The 26,596-nt window shown below is 39.4% G+C and overlaps 1 protein-coding gene across 1 annotated transcript in view; it reads right to left on the bottom strand.

Moving 5' to 3' along the window:
* The window catches only part of LOC122788869 (interferon regulatory factor 2-like), a 590,221-nt gene extending 578,036 nt beyond the window's left edge, over positions 1 to 12,185 (bottom strand). Inside the window, exon 1 of the mRNA XM_044055774.1 lies at positions 11,955 to 12,185. The gene's annotated coding sequence lies outside the window, so the exon portion shown is untranslated. The remainder of the gene's footprint in view (positions 1 to 11,954) is intronic.
* Positions 12,186 to 26,596: the final 14,411 nt, after the last annotated feature.

Raw genomic sequence — 26,596 nt, 5'->3', positions numbered from 1 at the left:
AAAATTCAAACCTATAACCCCTTACAGTCTCTGGAGCCAATCCACGGAAATCACAACTCTGCAAACACCAAGAACCAAACTTCACGGCACCAATAACAGTTATCGTCTGCTAGCCCCCATCCCTGGCAGGAGCTCCCCTTTAGTCTAAGGGATATTCTTACATACTTAAAATTCAGAAAATAATTCAAGTATACATGGTGAAGCAGAACAAGTGTCAATGCCCCATCTCATGTCATATACCCAAGAACCCCCCCCCCCCCGTTACTCTGGCATCAGTCCTCATCTCAAACCACTCTCTAGTCCAGTAGTTATCAAACCTGAATATATTCTCAACCTCCCCTTGCTTTGCAGCTTTTCTTCTTAATTTAACCCTCAATGTTTTCTTTCTATAAAACTGTTTAATCAAAATACTGTATGTTTATACTTGTTTCCACAGTCTACCATGCCATGTACCTATTGTCTTGACTTACCACCTGTTTTTACTCCACAACTCAAGATAGACCTGAAATTGGTCACTGGTGATAAATGCCTTATCCTGGGACACAAACTTAAATAAATAAATAAATAAGTGCATGGTTGACATAATGTTCAGATAGACTGCACATCACACCACCAATACACTGTGAATAAGCTACCTGTGCATGCCTGCATGTTGCACTTTATGGCTGCACTGGACTGCATTGCTCATGATTCAGATTTCAGATTACCAGTGTGATTGACATGCCACCATCTTGTTTTACAGTACATTCATAGCTATATGTGCCAAAGCTAATGCTCCTTGGAGAACACCTATGTAGTTTGCTAATAAAAGCAAAATGATGCTCTTCCTTTCACATAGCCAGTTCATGGACCAGCTGCTGAGACCCTCTCAGAGTCCATTTCATGAGATGGATGCATGACTGAGCTAGTGAGACTTCTTAGTGAGGCCATTGGCATCCCCAGGACCAGTAAGCAATGCAAGCACCAGTATGGTATCCTGACAGCACCCTGAAGATCTCCACAGGTGGAAGCAGACAGGAAGAGTCTGAGTTGTATAGCAAGAAATTGTAGCTGCTAATGTTGTTCAAAGTACAATTTTGTTTTGTTTTCTATAATTCAGTGTTTTGTTCCTAATAAAAGCTATTTCCCTTGACAGATACTGAAAAAAGCAGATGAACTACTGTAGGAAACTGTTTCTATGTTGTGACTGTTGCTTGTCATTCTGCCTTGGGACTGCTACCTACTGTCAGGGACTGTATATCTGTTGGTCTTGTATATCCTGGCACTGCTACCTACTGTGAGAGACTATGTCTGTGCTGGGTCGGTTGTCTGTCTGTATATCCTGGCACTGCTACCTACTGTGAGAGACTATGTCTGTGCTGGGCCGGTTGTCTGTCTGTATATCCTGGCACTGATACCTACTGTGAGAGACTATGTCTGTGCTGGGCCGGTTGTCTGTCTGTATATCCTGGCACTGCTACCTACTGTGAGAGACTATGTCTGTGCTGGGCTGGTTGTCTGTCTGTATATCCTGGCATTGCTACCTACTGTGAGAGACTATGTCTGTTCTGGGCCGGTTGTCTGTCTGTATATCCTGGCACTGCTACCTACTGTGAGAGACTATGTCTGTGCTGGGCCGGTTGTCTGTCTGTATATCCTGGCACTGCTACCTACTGTGAGAGACTATGTCTGTATGTCCTCACACAGCTACGTACTGTGGGGGACTGTATCTGTGCTGGGCCTGTTGTCTGCCTGTTATGTCCTGGCACTACTACCTACAGTGAGGAACTGTATCTGTGTGGTTGGGTCTATTGTCTGCCTGTCTGTCTGTGTGTATGTATGTCACAACACTGCTACCTACTGTGAGGGACTGCATCTGTGTTGGCCCTGTTTTCTGTCTATATGTCCTGGCACTACTACCTATTGTGATAGACTGTATCTGTGCTGGGCTTGTTGCCTGTATGCTCTGGCGTTGCTACCTACTGTGAGATATTGTGTCTGTGCTGGGCCTGTTGTCTGTCTGTCTGTCTGCCTATATGCCATGCCATTGCTACCTACTATGACATAATGTATAGCTGGTCCGTTGTGAAGCTGCTGGGATCATATCAGGCTTCTTGTGATTTGCATGTACATGTGGGGCCACACCATTGCTGTGAAACTGTGGACATATTTCAAGCTATTTGCTATATTGTATATATATATATATATATATATATATATATATATATATATATATATATATATATATGTGTGTGTGTGTGTGTGTGTGTGTGTGTGTGTGTGAGCCTGTTGCTGTGAGGCTGTGGGCACTTTTCTATGCTTTTGCTATCACGCACATAGATGTGGGAGAGAATCTTGTTTTGCACTGAGGTCTGCATATCTCACCTGCATCTGTGTGTGAAGGATGTTTTGCCCCTTGTGTCTCTCAGCATGCCTGGGAGACAAATTATTTTGACTTCCACAAGAGGCAACTGAGACTTGTGGTACAGCGTGATTAGTCTGCAGCTCATCTATTAACTTGTACTATATTAACTATTCCATTTGTCGGATATCTATTAACTAGTACTGTATTAACTATTCCATTTGTAGGATATCTATTAACTAGTACTGTATTAACTATTCGATTTGTAGGATATCTATTAACTAGTATTGTATTAACTATTCCAGTAGTAGGATATCTATTAACTAGTACTGTATTAACTATTCCATTTGTAGGATATCTATTAACTAGCACTGTATTAACTATTCCATTTGTATGATATCTATTAACTAGTACTGTATTAACTATTCAATTTGTGGGATATCTATTAACTAGCACTGTATTAACTATTCCATTTGTAGGATATCTATTAACTAGTACTGTATTAACTATTCCATTTGTAGCATATATTCACTAATGTTGTCCTCCCAGTATGTCTCAGTCCAGCAGGTGATGAAGTTGACAATGCACAGACATGCCAGCTGCAGTTAACCTCTGACTCTGTGGCTGTGTCTGTGGCAACAAGCGGGCTAGGAATGCCTAACTGAAGGCAGCAGTTCTGATTACTCAAGTGCAGGTAGCATGACCAGAGTACTTGTTGTGGCCTGTTTACTCAGTATGGTAGGAAGTGTGGGAGGCAGTTGACAGTACAATGGCCAGCTGCTTTGCTGCCACTGTGCCCCACCCTGAGTGCATTGCAGATGTACTCAATTTTTATTTATTTTTTTTTATTTTAACTTTTGTTTACCAGGAAAGTCCAACTTGGAACAAAGCCAGTTTTCAGTGGAGGCCCAGGGAGAAATGTTCCAGACGCATGTCTTTGTAATGTGGGAGGAAACCAGAGCCCCCAGAGGAAACCCACACGAATGCAGGGAAGACATGCAGACTCTGCACAGAAGGCACCCCATCCAAGAATCGAACCGGAAGACCTCTTGCTGTGAGGTGACAATGCTACCGCTGCACCACTGCGCTGTCCATGGGAGGGAATCTTGTTTTGCAAGACCCTGTCATTTGGCCACCATAGTAGAGTATGGCTCCTTTCACTGGCCAACATGATCCTTCTGCAGCACTTACTAGGTCAAATTAATATCTATCAGGTACAGCCAGCATTGCTTGTACCACACCCTCTCCCCAGCCATGTTTACCCACATCCTGATGTGACACAACCCACTCCATGAATAATTTCCAGTCTTCCCTGTCACCATATGTCAACCTTCTGTTTATCCATGTATACCCCATGGCCCTCTCTTAGTATGTATTTGTCTACCATTGTTTGTCAGAACTGTTTTGCATTTGTTTGTGCACCTCATCTGCCTACTCTTCACACCTCTTCTCCTTGCTTCCCTCTCCTCCTTTCCATCATCCCATCTATCCCCATGTATCTATATTAATCTATCTATAGCTAGCTAGATAGATAGATAATGATCCCTCCATCTAGCCTCAACCACTTGTCCCATTTTGCACATGGGGTCAAGGTGTCACTTTTGCAGTGACAATCATCTCAAGCCAAGGTTTAGACTGCTGGGTGACTAGCCCTATATAGGCTATATATATATATATATATATATATATATATATATATATATATATATATATATATATATATATATATATGTGTGTGTGTGTGTGTGTGTGTGTGTGTGTGTGTGTGTGTGTGTGTGTGTGTGTGTGTGTGTGTGTGTGTGTGTAGAGAGAGAAAGAGAGAGATAAATAGATGACCCATTGTAATTTATGTCTGTATATTGAATTATGCTCATCTTCCTTTGCTAAAAACAATAATCTGTATTTGTGCCTCATTGCATTAGCTGCAATGACTCAATTACTATGCATACTTTTCAAAATACTATTGAATGACTTTTCTATAAACTTTTACAAAATGTCTTTAGTCACTAGACTCTTGTAAAAATGCTGTTTTTTCTTCACTATGTGTAAATCGTTATCTCATGTGTATCACTTAGAGCTTTTCACCTTGGGCCACCACTGAAAAGGAGACTCTGCGCCCAGATGGACGTCTCAACTTTCCAAGTCAACAAATGTAAGAATATATATAAATATTGTATCTAAATAGATAACTAGATTAATTTACATAGATAGATACACCTACAGATACACGTATATAAAACTGGTACCTAACCCAAGAAAAATGTGACCATTAAAAGGAGAGATGAATAAAGTGCATTGTTTAAGCATTCATTTGTATACAAAGGTTTTAAAAGCTATTAATTTTATGATGCCCACCACTGCTACCAATATGTTATGGCCACCAATATGTGTTGTCCCCATGCTGGGCCAGTAATCAAGGAGCCTGAATCCTCACTACTGACACTAGAGAGGGACGAGCACTTGGAATACAAATGGATACACCCAGTATTTCCAGATGCAGATTTCTCTGCATCAAGTATAATTTCCCTTAAGAGCACACAGGGAACGCCCTCATTCCGAGGTCTGGGTGTCTCTTTATCTGTTTTCCTCCAGGTCCCCAATAAGATTCCCCACTGGTACAGCTATAGGGTTAGGTCCTCAGCCATGTGTCCAAGCCAAGTCCTGCAGCACCCTCTCTGTAAACCCAGATTTAATTTGCACACACACACACACACACACACACACACACACACACACACACACACACACACACACACACACACACACGAAAGGCTGGCATAGGTTTACTAGCTATGCCCCCTCCTTCCCAGACTATAATGTAGTTATCACTGCCACCAGACACTCCACAATCAGCTACTCTAAGGGACATAAGGGTGCCCAATTATACTGTGTGATATTAATACTAATACAAATGGCAGTAGTTCACCAAGACAGCTAGGCCTTCTGGAGTGGCCCACACAGTGTCACCAAATAAATATAAGCACTCTCAAAGTTTAAGTACTTTCTACAAGGACCAGCCACAATAAAAGTTTTAAATCAATTTAATTATAATTAATAAAAGAACAGGAAAATATTGAAAATATATTTACAGTAAACCACAGAGTTCAAATCACAGAAAATATTGAAATAACATTGATGGACAGACTCATACAAATAAGGAAAAACACTCTCTTAACTAAGCTTCACTATATTCCTGACTGATTTTTGAATTAAGAGATTTTTACTGTGCCCTAGTTATGCCACTTACTACTGCAAGGCAAGATGCTGTGGGTGAGGGTCTTTCTAGTCAGGCTTCCCAAACAGAATACTCAATACTCAAAGATTTCTCTTTGTAATATCTAAAATATAAATTCCAAGAAGGCTGGCAGAATGACTTTATTTGTTCACCTGACTCTAGGTTCTCACAGTAGTCCCCTTTGAACCCGAGACAGGAATTTAGCACAGACAGCCACAATACATATCCAAATGTTTATGGCAGTGCCTAGGGCCTCCCCTCTTTTCACTGAGCTAATGAACAAAGGCTCTTTCCCAGACCTAGCATCTCCGGTCCTATTCAGCACTGTGCAGTGCCTTTTAATGGTTTACATTTAAGTTATTTTTTCTTAAAGTAAGTTAGCTGGTTAACCTCTGCTGTCCCAGTATTCTCTATTAAAACAGTTGCATTTAATTCATTTACAGTAATACATATAAATTTATTTTCATTCAAGCAGGGTACACTGTTGATACATTTTCGCACAAGCAAACCTCACCAATACATTTTCAGCACAAACATCTGTACAGATCAGTTTGATATACAAATGACATACAGTTCTAATACATTTGTAACACAAGCATCTTGTATAAATCAGTTTGATATGGACCTGATAATATCCCAGGCTGTATTCTGCACCATCTCCAGCAAGAACTAGCTTCGTCATTGAGCACCCTATTTAACCACAGACTAATTACAGGCTTAATTCCAGCAGAGTGGTGAACCGCCATTGTCAACTCCTTGCACAAAGGTGGTGCCACTACTGACCCGGGACACTATTGCCCAATTAGCTTGACAAGTCTGATCTGCAAAGCCATGGAGCGTATTATTATGGATCTCATAAACAAGGACATAGGCAGTTTCCAAGCACTCGACCCTACCCAATTTGGATTTGTCAGGGGAAGATCTTGCCTATTGAACCTAGTTGACTTCTTTGAGACTGTCACCGAGGCCCTGGATGAGGGAAAGTCAGTACATATAGCTTACCTTGACCTGACCAAGGTGTTTGACACAATCCCCCACTCATGCTTCATCAGAAAGCTAACATAACTTGGTGTTAATGTCTATCTAGTCAGATGGGTGGCGAACTGGCTCACAGATAGGACCCACAATGTCAAAATAGGTGCTGATACTTCCGACAGCAGACCTGTCACTAGTAGTGTCCCCCAGGGATCTGTCCTGGGACCCCCTACTGTTTGGCATCTACTTCTTAGAGATCCAGGCAAAGACAAAGGCCCTGTGGCTGATCAAGTTTGCAGATGACTGTAAGTTGGATGCTGTCTTTGACTCCCCCAAATGATGTTAACATACTACAAGAGGGTCTCACAGCTACATATAACTAGTGTCAAAGGCATGGCCTTAAGTTAAATGCAAATAAATGTATTATCATACCAATTGACAAAATATAGCCCCTGCTGATTACCACATCAACTGCAACCCCTAAGCACACAACCTGTGGTGAGAGACCTGGGTACTCAGGTTGACAACAGTCTCACATTCGACCATCATGTGGTGGTGGTGGTGGTTAGAAAAGCCTTTTACTTGGTTCATGTCATAAGTAAAGGGATTACTTTCAGAAAAATGGAGGTTATTACCTCTCTGTACTCCTCCCTTATAAGACCTATAATTGAGTATAATGCCCCGTTTGGTATGTACCTTTCCAAACACCTGCACCAACTGGAAAGGCCACAGAAATACCTTACAAAAAGAATACATGGCCTCCAACACCTGTCCTCTGTGGACAGGCTTAAATTACTATCACTCTACTTGGTGTCATACAGATTGCTCAGATGTGATCTGTTTCTCGCCTACAAGGCAATATCAGACCCTGCCCTACAAGAGATGCTCCATATCTGTAAGTCTAACTCCTCACACATTACTCGCTCAATAGGCCTAAATCTAATATGTGACATCAACAAAACCTGCTGTAGAGTGAGGTGTGTCTCTCAGAGGCTGCCCTATCTCTGGAATAGACTTCCCATACATGTCAAACAGAGTACCTAGCTGACCCTTTTCAAACACAACCTTGATGAGAGGATGGGAAACCACAAATTTGTCCCAGGGGGTTCCACCTATGTCCCTCATTGACAGGAGAAACAGGTGCTGACTGAGGTTTCTTTTTTGGGGATAAACTCTTGGCTAGGCTTGTAAGAGCCCCAGGGCCATTAGCCTAGTAACTTCCTATGATCCTATGGTATTCAAAGGACATATCATTCTTTGCAAAACTCCAGCTGGCTATGCTGGCATTTGCCCATATCATCAAAAATTGTTTTTAAAATGAAGAGAGTTACTGCTGAGGAGTGAGGAGAGGATTTTCTAGAAAATAAAACTGGTGGCCAACAGTCCGTTGGGTTTAAGTGGTCTTAACTGTCTTAAGCCTGAACAGAGGGCCTGAAGGGTTACATAAAACTGGTATTTTATGATTAATTTGAAATGTTGTTACCATTTTATTATGTGTGCTGTGACTGCTTTTAAATATGTCATAGGATTTTTTGCAGTACTATGTTTAAATGGAGGGTTATTTGAATAGCGTTTACTTGACTGAAGTAGTCAGTGACGTCTTGCTAAAGATGAAATCACTTACAAGTAAATGTGTCTAATGGTGTTACTACGCCCACAACACTTTTAACTTTTGATTTGTTTAGTTTATTTCTAATAATGTCCCACAAGTTACAAAGATGTGTGTGCATTTATAAAATACAGGCATGCAGTTAGAGTGCTCGAGCTGTTTTTCAACAAGTCAGAATTCATCAATCACAGTTTGAGCCCTGATTCATGAAATGCAAAATTATATGAGGAACAGGACACCCCCCCCCCCAACTCAGGATCTATGGTAGCTGCAATTCCAGAGATTACTGATGTTCCTAACTGATGGATAATCATTGATGTAGGATGAGTTACAGAACTGCAGCATAACAAAACAAGATAGAGTTGTATAAAGATGCAGAACGTATACATCAGAGGAGCATATCAAGAGTGAGGAAGGAGCTAAATCACTAAGCAATACAACCTTTTTTTAAACTAGCTCTTTACAACCAATTTTACGCGCGCACACACACACACACACACACACACACACACACACACACACACACACACACATATATATCTATAGGAAATATGCAACTTTATTTTCAGTACCATTTTGGAAATGTTACAGTCTGATAAATTTCTTCATACAACAAAGGTACAAAACTGCTAACAATGCTGGTAAATAATTTACTGTGTATCAGTGGCACATTATCTTAGTTTACTATTTATATTAAAATATTTTTATATGAGTTGGACTTTGTTCATCGTAAATACACCCCTTACCACATACACACAGACACAAATACATGCTCACTTACATGCACATGCATCACACACACACACACACACACACACACACACACACACACACACACACACACACACACACACACACACACACACACACACGATGTGTGGTGACTGCAAAATATATTACTGCTTCACTCAATGTCATACTTTATTATTATGCATATTTTGAATATAATTCCCTAGAAAACATGGTTATATAGACTATATTCTTTATGGTACATGACAATCTGAAAATTGTTTTTTTTTTTTTAATTTTATTGTATATTTTTTTCCTGTTTGCTGTGGCTCTTTCTTGTTAGCAGTTGCTTGAAAACAATGAGTGATGCTATTATCTGTTTTTGTTATCCTGTACAGTGAACTTGCTATGGTTGAATCATTGGCCTGGTTTCATTTGTATGAAGTTAGATTGTTCTGAGTTTTATTTCTTTAGCTGCTTATTCTATTTGTTTGTTTGTTTGCTTGTATGTGCTTTTATTTCCAATCTGTCGCGGCAGTACAAATTATGTTTCAAAAGTTATGTTGCTTTGCTTTTGTTACCCAAGCAGAATAACAATTGTGTGATGGAGGCAATACAGTATAACAAGACTATAATTTGATTGTTTGTGTTACATAGCAAGCTCATGTTATGCACTACAAAGAGCATTACTGACTTTCTCCACAGTGTCAGCTAGCAATGAATAAACAAACACAACATTCCTATTGCCTGGAACAGAACTTAAAGCCTACCCACTGATTGCAATTTCATTGCAGGCTAACAAAATGTGTAATAACACAAGTTAATATGAAAAGTCTATAATGACCATGATTGTCACTGAAATGAGCAAAGGGTTAATGTCACTGACAGTTTTTCTTCAAGTGATAAATGCAATGAGCCCTCAGTTTCTGAAGATGTGACAGTAATGCATGCTTAAAAAGGCAACAAATGGCACAGAATTCTAGCAACTTCACAAACAAACCAGAATGGAAGTATCCCAAACAAGCACATTCTGAGTGCAGGCCACATTCATTCCCAACATTCCATTCAGCAGTAGGCCACACCCATTAACCAAGGAGTGACCTTGGGTTGATTCCTGCACTCCACTGACATTTTATTTATTTATTTATCCTTTGTTGGCCAGGTTAGTCCCTCTATGCTAGTAGCTTCTTTTCAGTGGACACCTGAGGTGGTATTTATACTACTAGGGGAAATTTGGCCAGGGCATTAGGAACTTCGCCTACTACTTTTGATAGGTGCCATGGGATCTACTACATCCACCTGAGCTACCACCAGCTCAGGCAGATGGGGCCTTGGTTTAAGGTATCTGAAGGATGAAGGTCAAGGATGCCCTAATTCTGCTTCTGACAGATAGTTAGGCTACCTGGCACATTTATTGCTTTTTTGAGGTGGAGAATAGGCAGTGGTATTGGACCACTGGAGCTCTTACTTGGTTATCTTACTGGTGACTGCAGGGTAAACAGTTCGACATTGGGGCCAGTTGCATCATAACTGGAGAGCCCCATTTACTGTACATTAATTTTTTTGTGTATTTCTTTATGTTTTCTAATCTTGGTAGCAATGTTCAGTCATTGTTATATTATCATGTTTATTTTAAATCTTTCTATATAAAATCTACTTCTAACCTTGAATAAATATGAAATGGTATAAATATATATACTCATACATTATTAGTTTTATATTGTACAAACATTTTATTGCTGGTTTATTGTATAGAAATTACTAATTAATATCACTGAACCATATATACTTTTGTAGCACACTGAAGCTCTTTTCTAATTTTTATATTTTATGTGCTTCAAATACCTTTGGACTTTTTGTTTATGGCTTTACTCATGTTTGAAATTGTCCTTTTTTGCATCGGCCTAGTTACGTGGTTTAACAAACAATAAATAAACAAATAAATAATGGAGTGCTATAAATGAGAAATAGATGATTTATTAAATAAAGTTCATCAGTTTGCATTGTACTGAATGAACTGCATTGACAATGTCATTATTTAGGTTTGCCAGTTATCTGATAGAGTGATACATAGATTTTGTTACAAAAAATGAATATTTCTCTTTTTCCAATATCTGATAACTTTAGGGTTGGCTTTGTTGATGCTCACCATTACTGAGGTGAGGGGGTGCAGTGGACTTTCTTTTATGAAAAGGGAAGCCTACTACACTGTTTCATGGCTTGGACTTACCTGATTTCATTGAGCAATGCTTTCTGCTGTATTGTGGTGAAACTTCTTTTTCATTTTGCCGTTCATAAAATTGTTATAAAGAGCACATATGTCCATGGAACTGTTACAAAGAGCATCGATGCACTTACTAAGTGACAAGATTAATACTATCTACTTTTTATGCTTAAAATATTTATTTTTTAAATTTCCAAAATTTAAAAAGTTACATGCAAAATAAAACAATAAGTCTGAAGCTATAAAACGTCATCTAATGTTATATGCAACTGAAACATTTCTGCTGCAGTAAGAAAACTTAGATGCAAAATTTTATTTAGCCATCTAACAACGTCAATAAACTGATCCCTGTGGATGATTTTCAGCCATGGCCTGGGCTGCAAGGGGAATGCAAAATTCAAGGCTAATAAAGAACAGACAGTCAGCAACTTTCTTCAAAAGAAGTGGAGTCACTGAAAACCCATACAGATTAGACATGCACTACACCAGAAGTCAGGATCAAACCCCAAGACCAATAAGCTGTGAATCAAAAACAGTAACTATTACACTACAATGTCAGCAACATTTTAAAAGAAGCAGAAAGCGTATCTTAGCTCCTTGTCTTCTTTAATGTAGCATGATTTGTGTAAGCAAGTATCATTACATAATGCAGCGAATTCCAAATAATGAGTAAATTAGAGAGCTCGCTAAATAAATAAACCGTCACAGAAAGCAGTACAGTGACAGCGTTTTAAAAATCAGACGGTTCAAATTATAAATTATATAGCTTAGTCATTTAAAGAATCCAAACCTGAAGCTTGAGAGTTAACTGTAGTTAAACTGACATGTACTCTATACTTACACACAGCCCGGTGCTTCTATCAATCCAAAACAAATGATTTGCTTACACGATGCAGCCAGTTGTCCATATGACCTGCATATAGCTGTTAGAATTCACATTTTACTCACTAATAGCAGCAGTACACATGTTGCTGTTCTGTGCCTGGACTGGTTAGTGACCACAGCTTCCTGGACAGTGTGCAAAATCCCTCCTGCATTACTGTTTAATTCTGTTATTCTTCTCTTAACCAGTGCACACTTTTGGCAAGCCCATGCAGGATTTTGTATAAATAGATCTGGCACCGTGCCTTCCATCCTCCTCATTTCCAAGGAAAATCACACCCTGCAAAGTTATTTAATTTGATCTCTTCCTTGTATGCAAACTTGTTGATGTTTTGTATGCATCTGCTGGCCTTAACAATTCTTATCAGATATCTGAATATACATATGAAATATGAGTCAAGCTTGAATTTGGAATTTTGCCATCTCTATACAGATTTTGCATTACTATTACACTGTAAAAAAATATAAATAACTTACTACGCCAGTATTTTGTAGTGTAGGACAGACTGGGAGAAAATCAGGAAATGTCTGTGAAATGGTAAAGGTAGTCTGTGCAGAGCCAATACAAAAGTGGTGCCAGCTTTTAAGAATTAGGGCCCCAAGCAGGATTAATGGCCTACAAACTCCTAAAAATGATTAACAGTCAACTGCCAGCTAGATGTCACGAGGACAAGATTTTTTTTACCCTTACTAATAGTTTCCTGAGATCAGTTATCATTCTGAGAGAAAGAACAAGTCAGCTTACCTGTTGTAGAGAGGGAAGACTAATGGATTTCTTGTCCTGAAAGCATTTCATGTGTATGTCTTTGGACAATGTAAACATGTGACTAAGGTAAGGGTCGATTCCACAGAGTATAATTGTGTGCAGCAGCCTGTAAACTCATGGCAGGGTGAGGGCAGTATTCATATCCTTGGAACTAATGGTTACAATGGGGGTGGTGAAGCAAAAGGCTGTCTTCACATGGTTTCATGTCATAGAAATCCTTTGCTCAGTCATTATCTCTGTTTGGAATGAGTGGATAACCACAGCAAACAGGTATGTCTTGAGGAACCTAAGGTTAGCAGAAGGAATGAAAGCATTACAAAAAGAACAAAAAAAAGTTTGGCATAATTAAGCTCTTTTCACCTCTAAAAAGTGAACAAATATCAGGGCACCTGATAAAATTAACAAATTCAAAGAGTTTTTTGCCACCTACATAGTATTAAAGACAGACACCAATGATCCCAAGAGGACTGGCAGTTAAAAGGTGCCACCGTGTTTTTAAAAATTCCTGATCCCAGATACATTTAAAGGATTTAAAGGACTCAGAAGGTCCGGGCGGCCGCTGTGGTGCAGCAGTTAGCGTTGCCGCCTCACAGCAAGAGGTTCTCCGGTTCGATTGTCAGCTGGGGCGCCTTCTGTGCAGAGTCTGCATGTACTCCCTGTGGTTGTTGTGGGTTTCCTCCAGGTGCTCTGGTTTCCTTCCACATCTCAAAGACATGCTGTAGGTGGATTGGACATTCTAAATTGGCCCTAGGCATGTGCGTGCGTGCGTGTGTGTGCCTTTTGTGGAAGGTTGGGCACTGGGCTGGCAACTCGACACCGTAAAACTTCACTGCCAATCATGAATGGACAGGTGATCCACTGTGGTGACCCCTAACTGGGAAAAAGATGAAAGAAGAAGAAAGGACTCAGAAGGTCCATAGCAAAATTAAATGAACCAAGAAAATGCAGTTGCCAGGCTGAATATTTCTTTGAGTCGGGGATGTGTCCACAGAATATTTCATAAAGTCAGGTATGCGTCACACAATTTAAGGTCCATTGCTGGTTTTCCAGAATTAAGGGGTGCCTAATGGATAAACAGAATCATGGAGCTCAGTGGAATTCATGGAGTTAAAGGACACTTATATTAAAGGAGTCAAACAGCTGACAATATGATTAACATTCACATTTCAAGGGAGTTATTCACCCCATTATTCAAATTCTTAACAGTTTCATTTGTTTTTGCACATTCCATTACACCCATTCTTAACCACTACAAATTTAACAGCATAACCACTCTGCTGTTATCTTCACTTGCACTTCTACAGTTTCACACCCACATTTACTACACTCAAAGGTCACCTCCCCACCTCAAAGCATTCCCTCACAAGTCACAGAAAACCACACACACACTCTTTCCAAGTTCAAAATATCACTCCAAGCAAAACATCCTTATTCTTTCATTTACTGTACTACGCTGTACTACAAAGTCATATGCATACACCTATGCTCCTCATAAATGTTCCCTCCTAATATTTATCACCAAAGTTGTTCCTAATTATCTTCAAACATCAAAACCAGCCCAGGTTCATTACCATCAAAAATAGCACACACAATACTATGCAAAATCCAGTGATGTGCACTAATTAATACAAAAAGCATAAGAAACAAATTTGACCAAATCAGATGCTTTTTTCATACACACTCTCCTGATCTGGTCTATATTACTACATTGAAAGACCTTTACGTCAAACACCTCTCTATCAACACAACACTGTCGAAATTCACTTCTGTGAATCATGGAAGTTTTCCCAGTGAAATAAAACAATTGCCCCATATCACAATGGAACACACACTGCATTAAATCAAACCCACCCTAGTGGGGGGGCTTTGCCCCCAAACACTCCAATGTGGGGGGGCTACACCCACCATTGTACCGATGGAGAGGTGTTCAACATGAATGCCTTTTGACATAGTAATATAGACCTCTCCTGAGCTGCTTACTGGCCATCACCAAATCCTGGTTTAAAGGAGATCAGCCTAACATGCAATACTTTTTCCCCTGACTACAACTACATCTTTGATGCTGGACCAGAGAAACATAGGACGAGAGAAACAATCAGGTGGGGGAATGCTTCCCCTGCTCAAACATTATCCTAAATATCAGAATAGCTCAGGCCAATGCTGCATCAGACACAAGTGTCAATTAATTATTCACTCATATGTCTCAACTGTCCAGATTTTCACCTCTTATTTTTGTTCCTCATATTTTTTTTTTTTTTTGGTTTTCTGGCAAATCATTGAAGATTGAAGTAAAAAAATGACAGAGATTTGAGTTTCAGACTTCATAGCCTTCAAAAAATTCATGCTCATGCAAAACATGTCATTGTGTCAACTTTCTAAGACCAATATTTAAAAAAAATTCCCTATTTTGGGCCTTTGTTCCCCCAATATTTATGACTTTGTCCAGATTTCATGTGCTCAGAGGTTGAGAGGTAGTCTGTTCTCAAAACCCAAATACCACTGTACAACTTCAGACTATTATGACATAAACACTGAGAGACAAACTTAAAACCAACTCTTCAGAATGGTTCACCAAAGAACAAATGTAACTTTTAGACCTTTGTGATAAAGCAGTTAAAAAGAACAACCATCTCCAATGAGCTATGCTCATTACCATAACTTTAGAAACCTCACAAAGCAAGCCATTCACAGGGACAAATCAAAAGCCCTTTCAGCTCCACCACTTGCACTACATAACTCACCTAAACAATTCTGTCAAGAGGTGAACCTTTTGACCAGTCAAAAAACGCCTACTCAAAATACACATGAGGAATGCATTAACTGTGCTAAGAAACATCTTTTAGCAGCTGGTTTCCTCAATGAATTAGGCAACCTCCCTTCCACCACCCCTCCTAATTAACCAATATCTCCTTCAACACCCCTCTGTCTCCCTGTTTCTTTGTCAAACAAGTCAAAGTAAAAGACATATTGAAATTGCTATACCCAGTGACTGCAATGTATTATGTACACAGAGACACAAAGTCATAAAATACCAGGATTTGCAGGCAGAAACTAGGGCAATGTGGAAGAAAGATACCCAGACAGTTCCATTAGTAGTAGTAGGAGCACTTGGTCTTATAAAAAAGAATTTATAATTGTACTTGGATATGTTACCAGTACATGTAAGTCCATATGAATTGCAGAAAGAGTCATTACTTGACACATTGCAGGTGCTGCGAAGAGCACTTCTGGCTAACATCAAAGATTGAAACAATACTAATTTCATGAACTTTAATCATATTTTGACTTAGGAATGGGGTCCATTCCTGTCATGGTATTAGAAACCCAAAAGATCTGGAGAAATAAAAAAAAATTAAAAGTCCAGATGGAGAGACAATAAATCAGCAAGAAAAGAAAAATAGCATTGCTGGAATTTAAATCATCCTTACATTTTGGTGAGTACCTTCACAAGGTGGACACTGTTTTTACAAAATCTCACCAAGATGACACTGATATATATAGACTATATTTTATATAGCGTATATCATGGACAGAAGTAGGTTAAAAATAAAAAAGACAGCTGGGTGCACAAGTCCCAAGATAAAAAAAAGTGTCCAATCCTGGAAGGCATACTGGTGCCAGGACTGGAAACATTGACAGTGTAGAATCCTCAGGACACAGAAACATTCTTACAATGGGGTTAGGCCAGGCTCAGGAGGAGGATCCCCCCCCCCCCCCCATTGTAGAAGGAAGTAGTAGTCCACAAAATACATAAAAATGCCATAAAGATGGAGTGGACTATTTTTTAAGAAAGAAATTATGTATTGTTACTATTATGCAAGAAGCCCAGAATTCCTGGATAGAATATATTGAAAAATGTTAACAGAGAAATTAGGAGTAAGAAAAATACTTGCAAAAGACAAAGTGTCAAAACCTTCAAATGCAAATTTGTGATCATTAATACAACAGATTTGTAAAAAACATTATATAGACCAAGAAACCTTGGGCTGTTTGGAAAATAAAGCTGCTGAGGAAGTGTGAAAATATAAAGAACAAAATCTAGAGATTTTTAAAAGGTATAAAAAAGAAACATGGACATGGGAAAGAGAGATTTGCTACAGTATAATATTTATGCAAAGGAGAAGGCCAGACTAATCAATACAAAAAGCAGCTCCAAAGATATTTGAAGAAAAATACAGGCAAAGTCACCCAGATATGGACAATTTCACAATATAAAAAATAAGATCACAGAGGGGAATTTAGAACAGAAGATTAGTAAAGGAAAAGTTAAACAAAGAGAAGCTGAAGTTATGGAATACCTGCAAAGTGAAGGATTTAGTGTAGAAAGTTTAACACAGGTTCTGTCACAGCAATATGAACAATGGGTCCCCAAAGTGAGGAGAAACAGTCAGAGGTGAGAGAAGAAATATGCACATAGAAAAGAAAAAGTGATTTAATATGAACCAATATTTATGCAAAAATGAAAGCAAAACTAATCTATACAAAAAAGGCAGCATCAAAGATATTTGAAGAAAAATACAGGCAAACACATCTTTTACAATACAAAAATTAAAAAAAAAAAAAAAAAAACAGGAACTAGAAAAGAGGATAAGTGATGGGGAGGTCAAAGAAATAGAAACTGAAGTTAAGGATTATCTACGATTTGAAGGATTTAGTGCAAAAAATCCAACTCTGATAGCATCTCAGCAAGATGGAACAGTGTGTTCCCAAATTAAGGAGAAACAGGTGGAACAGGAAGCATCTGATCACTTGCCAGGTGAAGATACTCTGGAGCCTTCAGTATGAAACCAGGACAAAAATTCAGTTGGAGATGTACAGCAAAGGAAAGAATGCTGAGACAGTCAATGTTGTGGAGTGATAGGCCAGTGAGTTCCCATATGACAGAGCAACGGATGACATATCAATGAAAAAAATAGAATGCAGAAATTCACTGAGACTCAAAATGTTAGAATACTGATAAAACAAATGAACACAGTTATAAAGACCATTAACAGAAGTCTGTGTAATATAACAGAAGTGAATTGGATATATTACTGAACAGCAAAATTAATAAGAAATAAATTCTTACCACAAAAATATAAGGCAATAAGGGAAAGGAAGGGGAGACATTGAATGCCATCATGGAAGTATCGAATAGAGAAAACTATAAAGCAATTAAGACAAGAAATGTCACTGTTAGAAGAGTATAGAAGAGGAAACAGATCAACAAAAATATTTTGAAAGATAGACGTGATAAAAGCAATGTGCAGTATCAGAAGAGATCAGGATCTATCATGTACTATCACAAATAATAAACTAAAGATATCAGTACAACAGAAAATCTCCGAAGATATGCAGATAAATATAAAGGAAAAGTACAAAATAAGCAATTTATTGATGATCCAAAAAAGTTTATAGAGAATTGGGAAATAAGGCAAAAGGAATAGAAATACCACCAAAAAAGATGAAATAGACACATTTTGGAGAAATATCTATGAAGACCCCATGGAACATAACAAAGATGCTGAATGGATAAAAGAAGTAAAAAAAAAGACACTAAAGTTCAAATGTGCAGGATATGAAATAGGATGAAGTAACTGACAGAGAAACTGAAAAAAAAATAAGAAAATCTCCTAAATGGAAAACCTCAGACCCAGATGCAGTGTCTAATTTCTGGTTAAAAGTATTAACATCATTACATGAAGATTTAACCCTGAGTAAGAACTACTTGTATGCACACCCTGAACAGACACAAAACTGGTTAACAACAGGAAAAACAATACTTCTCCTTAAGAGTGAACCTACAAGCTATCCTAAAAACTATAGACCAATAACTTGGCTTCTGTAATGTATAAACTATATACTGGAATTGATGCTGACAGAGTTTATAGTCATGTAGAAGAAAACTCAATCATGACGAAAGGGTAACAAAAGAAAGTCGTATGGAACAAAAGATAATTTTTGTTAAATAAAGTCATAATTTAGAATTGTAAAAAGAGGGAAAATTTAAGTATGACATGGATATATTAAAAAAAACATTTGATAGTATCCCACATTCATGGATAAAGGAGTGCTTACAGATGTATAAGATACACCCTACACTGATCGACTACATTAAAGTGACCATGAAACAGTGGCAGACCACTTTGCAATTAAGCCATAATAAAGAACAAATTATTATTCCAGGGATAAAAGTTCAAAGGGGGATATTCCAGGATGACTCTTTGTCACAGCTTCTCTTTTGTCTTGCCCTTAACCCATTAAGCTGTCTACTTAACAGATTAGGTCATGGTTACAATCTGGCTCCCAGACAACAGCAAAGTGTAAAGACTTCTCATCTTCTTTTTGTGGATGATTTAAAACTGTATAGTTCATTAGATGTAGAGCTGAAAGCACAACTGGAACTGGTCAAAACTTTCTCGGATGATATAAGAATGTCATTTGGTCTTCATGAATGTACAAAAGCAACATTTGAAGAACGAAAGCTACAGCATCAAGAAAATATCAGTCTGGGACAAGAATGCGATATAGATATAAAGGAACTTGAGCCGCAGGGAGAGTATAAATATTTGAAATGAAGGATCGACAATAAAATATGAACAAATGAGAACAAAACTCAGTAAAGAACATTTTGGGAGACTAAAATTAATTAAATTAAATGCTGCTCCGACACAATAAAGGCTGTCCAGTTGCCAAAATCACAAACTGTCTCTAGGGTGCGACTGTCCTTGTTGGCTTCAACCCACCTTCCCTTTTGGGGTCGCAAGTCAGTGGTCCAGGACTTGCGACCCCAAAAGGGAAGGAGGGTTGAAGCCAACAAGGACAGTCGCACCCTAGAGACAGTTCGTGATTTTGCCAACTGGACAGCCTTTATTGTGTCGGAGCAGCGATGAATTTAATTCTTGGTTTTGTGGTGGACATTGTTTTTGGTTACTAGACTAAAATTAATCTTGACAACAGCCCTGACATCTAGAAATAAAGTCCAAGTTATAAACCAATTTGCTCTTCCTGTTCTAACTTACAGTTTTGGGTTGATTGACTGGCCCCAAAAAGTATTGGGTCAGTTGGACAGGAAAACAAGAAAAATGCTTCACCCTTATCAAATGATATATAAAAATCAGTGTATACCAAGATTATATATCCCTCATTCTGAGGGAGGTATGGGCCTCCTTGAAACTGATTATATGTATAGATCTGGAATCATAGGACTGCAAACATATCTGCTGACTTCATTAGATCCAAACGTAGTGAATTAAAACATGAAGAGAACAAATCTAAGATGAATCCCCTGCGTAGTTTAGCAGAAGCATATTTTTGACAAGCAAGAATGAAAACCAAGCCAGAAGTAGACAAAAATCAGGCAGCAAATGAATGTGCCAAAATACAAAAGAAAGAATATAAGAAGGATCAGATGACACGGCAAGAAATGTGGAAAAGGAATAAATATAGCTGCAAGTACAGAAAACTCCTGGAAAAACATCATGTCATTCAGGATCTGACGCAGGAATTGTTAAGGAGAGGTGAACTGAAACAAAAAGATGAAAGGTTAATATTAGTGCTGAAGACAGTGGACTATGTAGACGCTGGTTTACAAAAAACAGAACTGCAAACAGTTGCATATCTTGTTGCTGGGTGTGATACACTTTAGACACGTGATGATCAAAGGCTAGATTACTATGTATGTGTGTCCCTAAGTCACTGACTACTGGGTCAACTCTAAGGGGTGTGTTGTCAATGTGATAGTTACCAGGGATGGATGACTTCCCAAAGGATACTATTATGCATTTCTTGGCATTTACTTTTAGTCCATGGCTCTGACATCATTAATTTGTCTGTGTCACCCCCCAAGGAGAACATTTGTGGCAGTGTGAGATTCAGTGACGGCTCCTAATTTGTAATCATCTGCAAATTTAGTCAACCACAGACCACTGACATTGGTCTTGACTTCTGAGAAGTAAGTGCCAAAAAGGAGCGGTCCAAGGACTGATCCCTGAGGGACTCCACTGTGACTGGCCTCTTTGTAGAGGTGGGCTCCCCAGTTCTAACTTCCTGGGTCCTGTCTGTGAGCCAGTTGGCTATCCACCGGGTGACATACGGATTTGTACCTAACCTCCTGAGTTTGTCAACAATGCCCGAGTGGGGTGTTGTGTCAAATAACTTGGCCAGGTCAAGGTAAGCAGTGAAAGATTTTGCCCTCATCCATTGCTTTGGTGACCTTCTCGAAGAAGTCCACCAGACTGAGTAGGCGTGATTTGCCCTTGATGAAACCAAACTGGATTGGGTCCAATGTCTGGAGGTTTACTATATCTCTATTGATCATCTTCATGATAATTCTTTCAATGGCTTTACATATAAGATGAGACTTATGGGTCTGCAGTTTCCAGGGTCTGTAGATGGCCCACCTTTGTGCAGAGGGATGACTGTTGCATTTCTCCATTTATGAGGCACAAAGCCTGTTTGGAGGCTACAGTTAAAAAGTAATTCCAGAGGCCCTGATAGGTCATGTTTCATGTTATTTAGAAGGCACCCTGGGATATTGTCTGGGCCCATTGTGCAGTGTTCCTGGTCTTAGAGACAGCATTAAGGACCTGTTCCCTAGTGATAGTAGGGGGAATTATATTTGATGACATTTCCTGAGGGAAGGTTAAGGGAGGAAAAAGGAGCAAAGTTGGAGCTGAATATATCAGCCAGAACATTTGCTATATCTCGTGGCTCCATTTACAGTGAGCTCTGCACACAATTGTGTATTGCCTTTGAGGTTGCAGACATAGTTAAAGAATGCTTTGTCGTTGTCCTTGGCATGGGAGGCCAAACACCTCAAATTTGACTTTGGTAAACATATTTGTCCTCTGAGTTGTTTGTTTAGTTTGATGAGAGTGCTTTTATCCATGTGGGTGTTGCACCTCCTAATTTTTGCCATGATTTTCTTCCTCCTGTTATACATCCGATTGATTTTGCGATTCTACCAGAGTGGCTTGTTTTTTGAGTTAGTTCTGTACTTCTTCCTGGTGGGTACAGCTGCCTCTATGCATCTATTAACATGCTTGTACAGGGTTTCTGTGATCAGTTCTGCATAGGAAAAAATGTTCTCAGGGTTTATAGGGACTTGAAATTTTGCCAGGTTCTCACTTAATAGCAGGAGGTTAGCCTTAGAATAGTTCCTGAATATTCACAGTTGAGCTGGGCATTCAAGCTTTATTTTTACTTCAAAGGAGACCATTTTGTGGTCCAACTACCAGGGAAGGCATTACAGTAAGGAGTGTGTAGCACTCTCCCATATTGGTGAGAACCAGACCAAGTGTGGTTGCGCCCCTGATTGGTGTAGTGACTATCTGGTCCAGGGCGTTTGTGTTTACAAAATCCAGGAATCTCTGTGCATGTACGTTTGATGTCATATAGGATTCACAGTTAATATTGGGGTAATTAAAGTCACCCGTGAATATGGTATTGAGTTGGATGGTTAGTGTTTCTAATACATTTAAATACATGGTATGGGTTTCCTGGGTCATAGAGGGGGACCTATAGCTTGCAAGGAAGTGGTACTGGATTTTACCTATAGTGATTTGAACATGGAGCAGCTCAAGTGCATTGTCCTGTTTGACCATCCTTGAAGTATATTTATTTTTTTATGTAAATAGAGGCACCTCCATCTTTAGTCTCTGCCTGTGTAGTAGCTGGTCTAAATGTGTGGAAGGCATTATAACCTTGCACTGTTGGTGTGCTCTCCACGGCTTTAAACCACGTCTCAGAGACTGCACAGACATCAGCATTCTCTAGGGTAAAGATAGCTTCCAGGGAGTGGAGTTTTTGGTTTAGGCTCCTAGCATTGAGCAGTAATACCTTTAGATTTTCTTTGTTTTGATTTGCTATGTCGGAAGTACTTTCAGTTTGGCATTGCCTAAAAAAGGCACTATGGGGGAATACAATGTTTTAGCTAATATTCGAAAGCCTAGAGGGGAGAGGTGCAGACCATCCCTGGCAAGCAACATGGTCTACTGACCACACTGCTTTGCCAGGGATGGTCAACAGACCATGCTACTTTGCCAGGGATGGTCAACAGACCATGCTGCTTTGCCAGGGATGGTCTGCAGCATGGTCTGTTGACCATCTCCTTCCATGCTGACAAATATTGCACCCCCTTAGAATGACACCAGAAACTAAGCCAGTTATTAAAGTCAATCATCTTTTGTTCGTGTTATGGCATCATCCTTGGAGAAGGTAAAATGCTGCTCAATACTAGGCTCATACCAGCCTGAGACACATATTTCAAGAGCTCTATGATGTCTCTCTTCATATAGTCTAGGGAGGGAAGTCTCAGGTCATTTACTCCCACATGGACTATGACTGAGTCACATTGGTAATTATGGTCCAGTGACCTGAGTGCATCCATAATGTTTTGGATCCTAGCCCCGGATAAGCAAGTGACCGTAACTTTCTCCTTACTCAGCCTGGTGACAGGGACATCAGTGTGTCTCATGATGGAGTCTCTATTAACTAGAATGTTGGATTGTATGTTAACTTGCCTTATGGGCTTAGCGGTAGAGGCTCCATGAGATGTAGCTCTATGTGTTGATGAGGATGTTGTTTTGAAAGAGTGTGTTTGAGGCTGTTGAGGGTAATTCTTATGTGTACTTTGTTTAGGAGGTCTTTGTGATTTAGGAAGGTTACATGTAAGTGCCTTAGTATATATATATATATATATATATATATATATATATATATATATATATATACATATATATATATATATATATATATATATATATATATATATATATATATATATATATATGTCTATATGTCTGCTTTGAATTGTGCACGATGGGTGCAGCATTTGTACTACTGACAACCAGTTTATGGCCTCCCACAGTAACCCATTTTCACACTGCTGGCTAATTCATGTATATATGTGGCTAATTCATGTATATATGCATAGCCCCCCACAGTCACCTGCTCTCTGAATATTTACTAATTCATCTGAATATCGGTTATGAGTACATACTTCCCACAGTGTGCCACTCACCCAGCATTGGCTAATCCATGTATAAACATGCATAACCCCCTACCATCACCCACTTTCACACTGTTGTCTAATTCATGTATCTGTGTACATAGTTCCCACACTTACTCACTCTCACAGTGTTGGCTAATTCATGTGTATGTGTACACAGCCCCCCCTACAGTCACCCACTCTCAAACTCTTGTCTAATTCATGTATAAGTGTACATAGTCCCCCAGAGACAGTAAATCTCACAATGCTGGCTAATTCACGTATATATATCTGCATAACTGTGGGCTTAGTCATGTGTGTGTGTGTGTGTGTCTGTCTGTCTGTATACACAGCCCCTCAATAGCCACTCACTGTCCAACTGTTGGATAATTTATCTAAATGTTCACATAGTCCTCCACAGTCTCACACTGTTGACTAATCCATTTACATACCACGGTCTTCCTCAGTCATTCACTCTCACTCTGCTGCCTAATTCATGTATATATGTACACAGCCCTCTACAGTCACCCCTTCCCACAGTGTTGTCTAATTCATGTATATATGTAAATGGCCCCCACAGTCACCCACTCTCATGCTGCTGGCTAATTCATGTATATATGTAAAAGCTCCCACAGTCATCCACTCCCACACTGTTGGCTAATTCATGTATATATGTCATGTAAATCATGTATATCTGACATGGCTTAGTGGTAAATCACTTTGGCTATGGTGTGCAGGGTCCTGGCTTTGAGCCTTGCAGTGGCTGTTTATTTGGATGGAGCAGTAGTGCAGCGGTAGCATTGTCACTTCACAGCAAGAGGTTCTCTGGTTCAATTCTCAGCTGGGGTGCCTTCTGTGCAGTGTCTGCATGTCCTCCCTGCATTCATGTGGGTTTCCTCTGGGTGCTCCAGTTTCTTCCCATGTTACAAAGACATGCATCTGGACCATTTCTCCCCAGGCCTCCGCTGAAAATTGGCTAGTTCCAAATCGGACTTTCCTGGTTAACAAATGTTAAATAAAAAATAAATGTTAAATAAAAATATGTATGTAGCCCCAGACAGTCTCCCACTGTTAGCTAATTCATTTATATATGTAGACAGACCCCTACAGTCACCTACTCCCACACTGCTGTTTAATTCATGTATATATGTACATAGCCCCCCACAGCCACCCTGTGTCAAACTGTTGTCTAATTCATGTAGATATGTAAATGGCCCCCACAGTCACCTACTCTCTGTCTTAGCTAAGCCATGTGCATATGAAGGTAGCCCCGACAGTCACCCACTTTCCACGCACTTGGCTAATTCGTATATAAATATACAAAGCCCCCCACAGTCACCCACTCTCCCATTTTTGGCTAATTCAACTTGTTGGCACACTGAAGAGCACTGGCACATAAATTCTGTCACACTTATTCTAGTTGTAGTTTCTGCCTCCTAAGTGCCCAAGTTAGCCTGCTGTAAACCCCCTGCTGTACCAGCATTTGTAAATCATCTAAAAAGACCCAACATCATGGATGGGCACTTTCTCAGTTTCTCTGCCACCAACTTGGTACATATGGTAATCCTGAGATGATGTAGGAACTGTCCCATGTTCATTGACAACCAACCGATCCTTGGAGAAACAGAGACATTGTGTTTAAGATGCAATTACACAGTTACTAGAGGTAAGACTCTCAGACAAAGCACTTGCAATAACAATCACATTGTCAGAAATGTAAGTATTACAACCACCTTACATAGTGCTGATCCAACACATGGCCAACATATATTGAGGCACTTAACAGCAATCATCCTAAACCCCAAAGACCTCCTAGACAAAAATCCTACAAAAAGAATATTCAACAACCCCAAAAGCACTCCACCAAAATGACACCCAGCACAACACAAATAGCTACACCCTTTGGAGCCTGAACTGCAAAGCCCGTAAGACAAGCCAGGACACTATCCGATAGTTTAGTAATATGAGACTCCATTGTGAGACATACAGATGTCCTGCTCACCAGTCTGAATAAGTTGAAAGTCACAATCAATTGTCTATCAGGGGCCAGGATCCACCAAATCACCCATGCAGTCAAGTCATTAGACCACAAATGCCAATATGACTGTTATAGACCATGTGGGTATAAATGGCCTGATACAAAACTCCCTGGACTATATGAAGAGTGACATTATGCCGCTGTCAGACTATTTGTCCCAGTCTGGTATGTGCCTAGCTTTGAGTAACATTTTATCTTCACCAAGGGTGATGACAGAAGATAGACTTTAATAATAAGTTCATAAGTTCATAGGAGATTACTAGGCTAACAGCTTTAGGGCCCTTACAAGCATAGCCAATATTTAGTTTTTGATGTAATTGTCAGCGTGGGAGGATATGTTCAACAGACCATGTTTTTTTGATAGAACTGGTCTTCAGATATCACCTTTAGGCTAAAACATTATCTTCCCCCATAGTGTGTTTTTTAGGTAATGCTAAAGTAACAAACCTTCCAACATGGCAAAACCAGCACAAGACACCTAAATGTATTACTTCTCAATGCTTAAACAAGAAACTCCACTCCCAAAATGCTCTCTTCATTATGGGGAATGTGGGCATCTATGCAGTTACTAAGACATAGTTAAAAGCCATGGACAGCACCCTGATAGTGCAGGGCTATGATGCCTTTCACATATTTAAGCCAGGTTCTCCACAAATAGGGACCAAAGGTGAAGGTGTCTCAATCTATATCAACAACAAACTCACCTCAAGACTAGTCAACTAGGATGACATGCTTGAGCTTCCCCATGTCCAGGTTTCCATAGGCAAAGTCCCATATCATATCATATCATATCATATCATATCATATCATATCATATCATATCATTAC

This window comes from Protopterus annectens, chromosome 14.part0 (assembly GCF_019279795.1).
Source record: "Protopterus annectens isolate FY-2018-M chromosome 14.part0, PAN1.0, whole genome shotgun sequence".
NCBI lineage: Eukaryota > Metazoa > Chordata > Ceratodontiformes > Protopteridae > Protopterus > Protopterus annectens.
The sequence above is the reverse complement of the archived record's forward strand: the minus strand, read 5'-3'. Positions and strand labels throughout refer to the sequence as shown.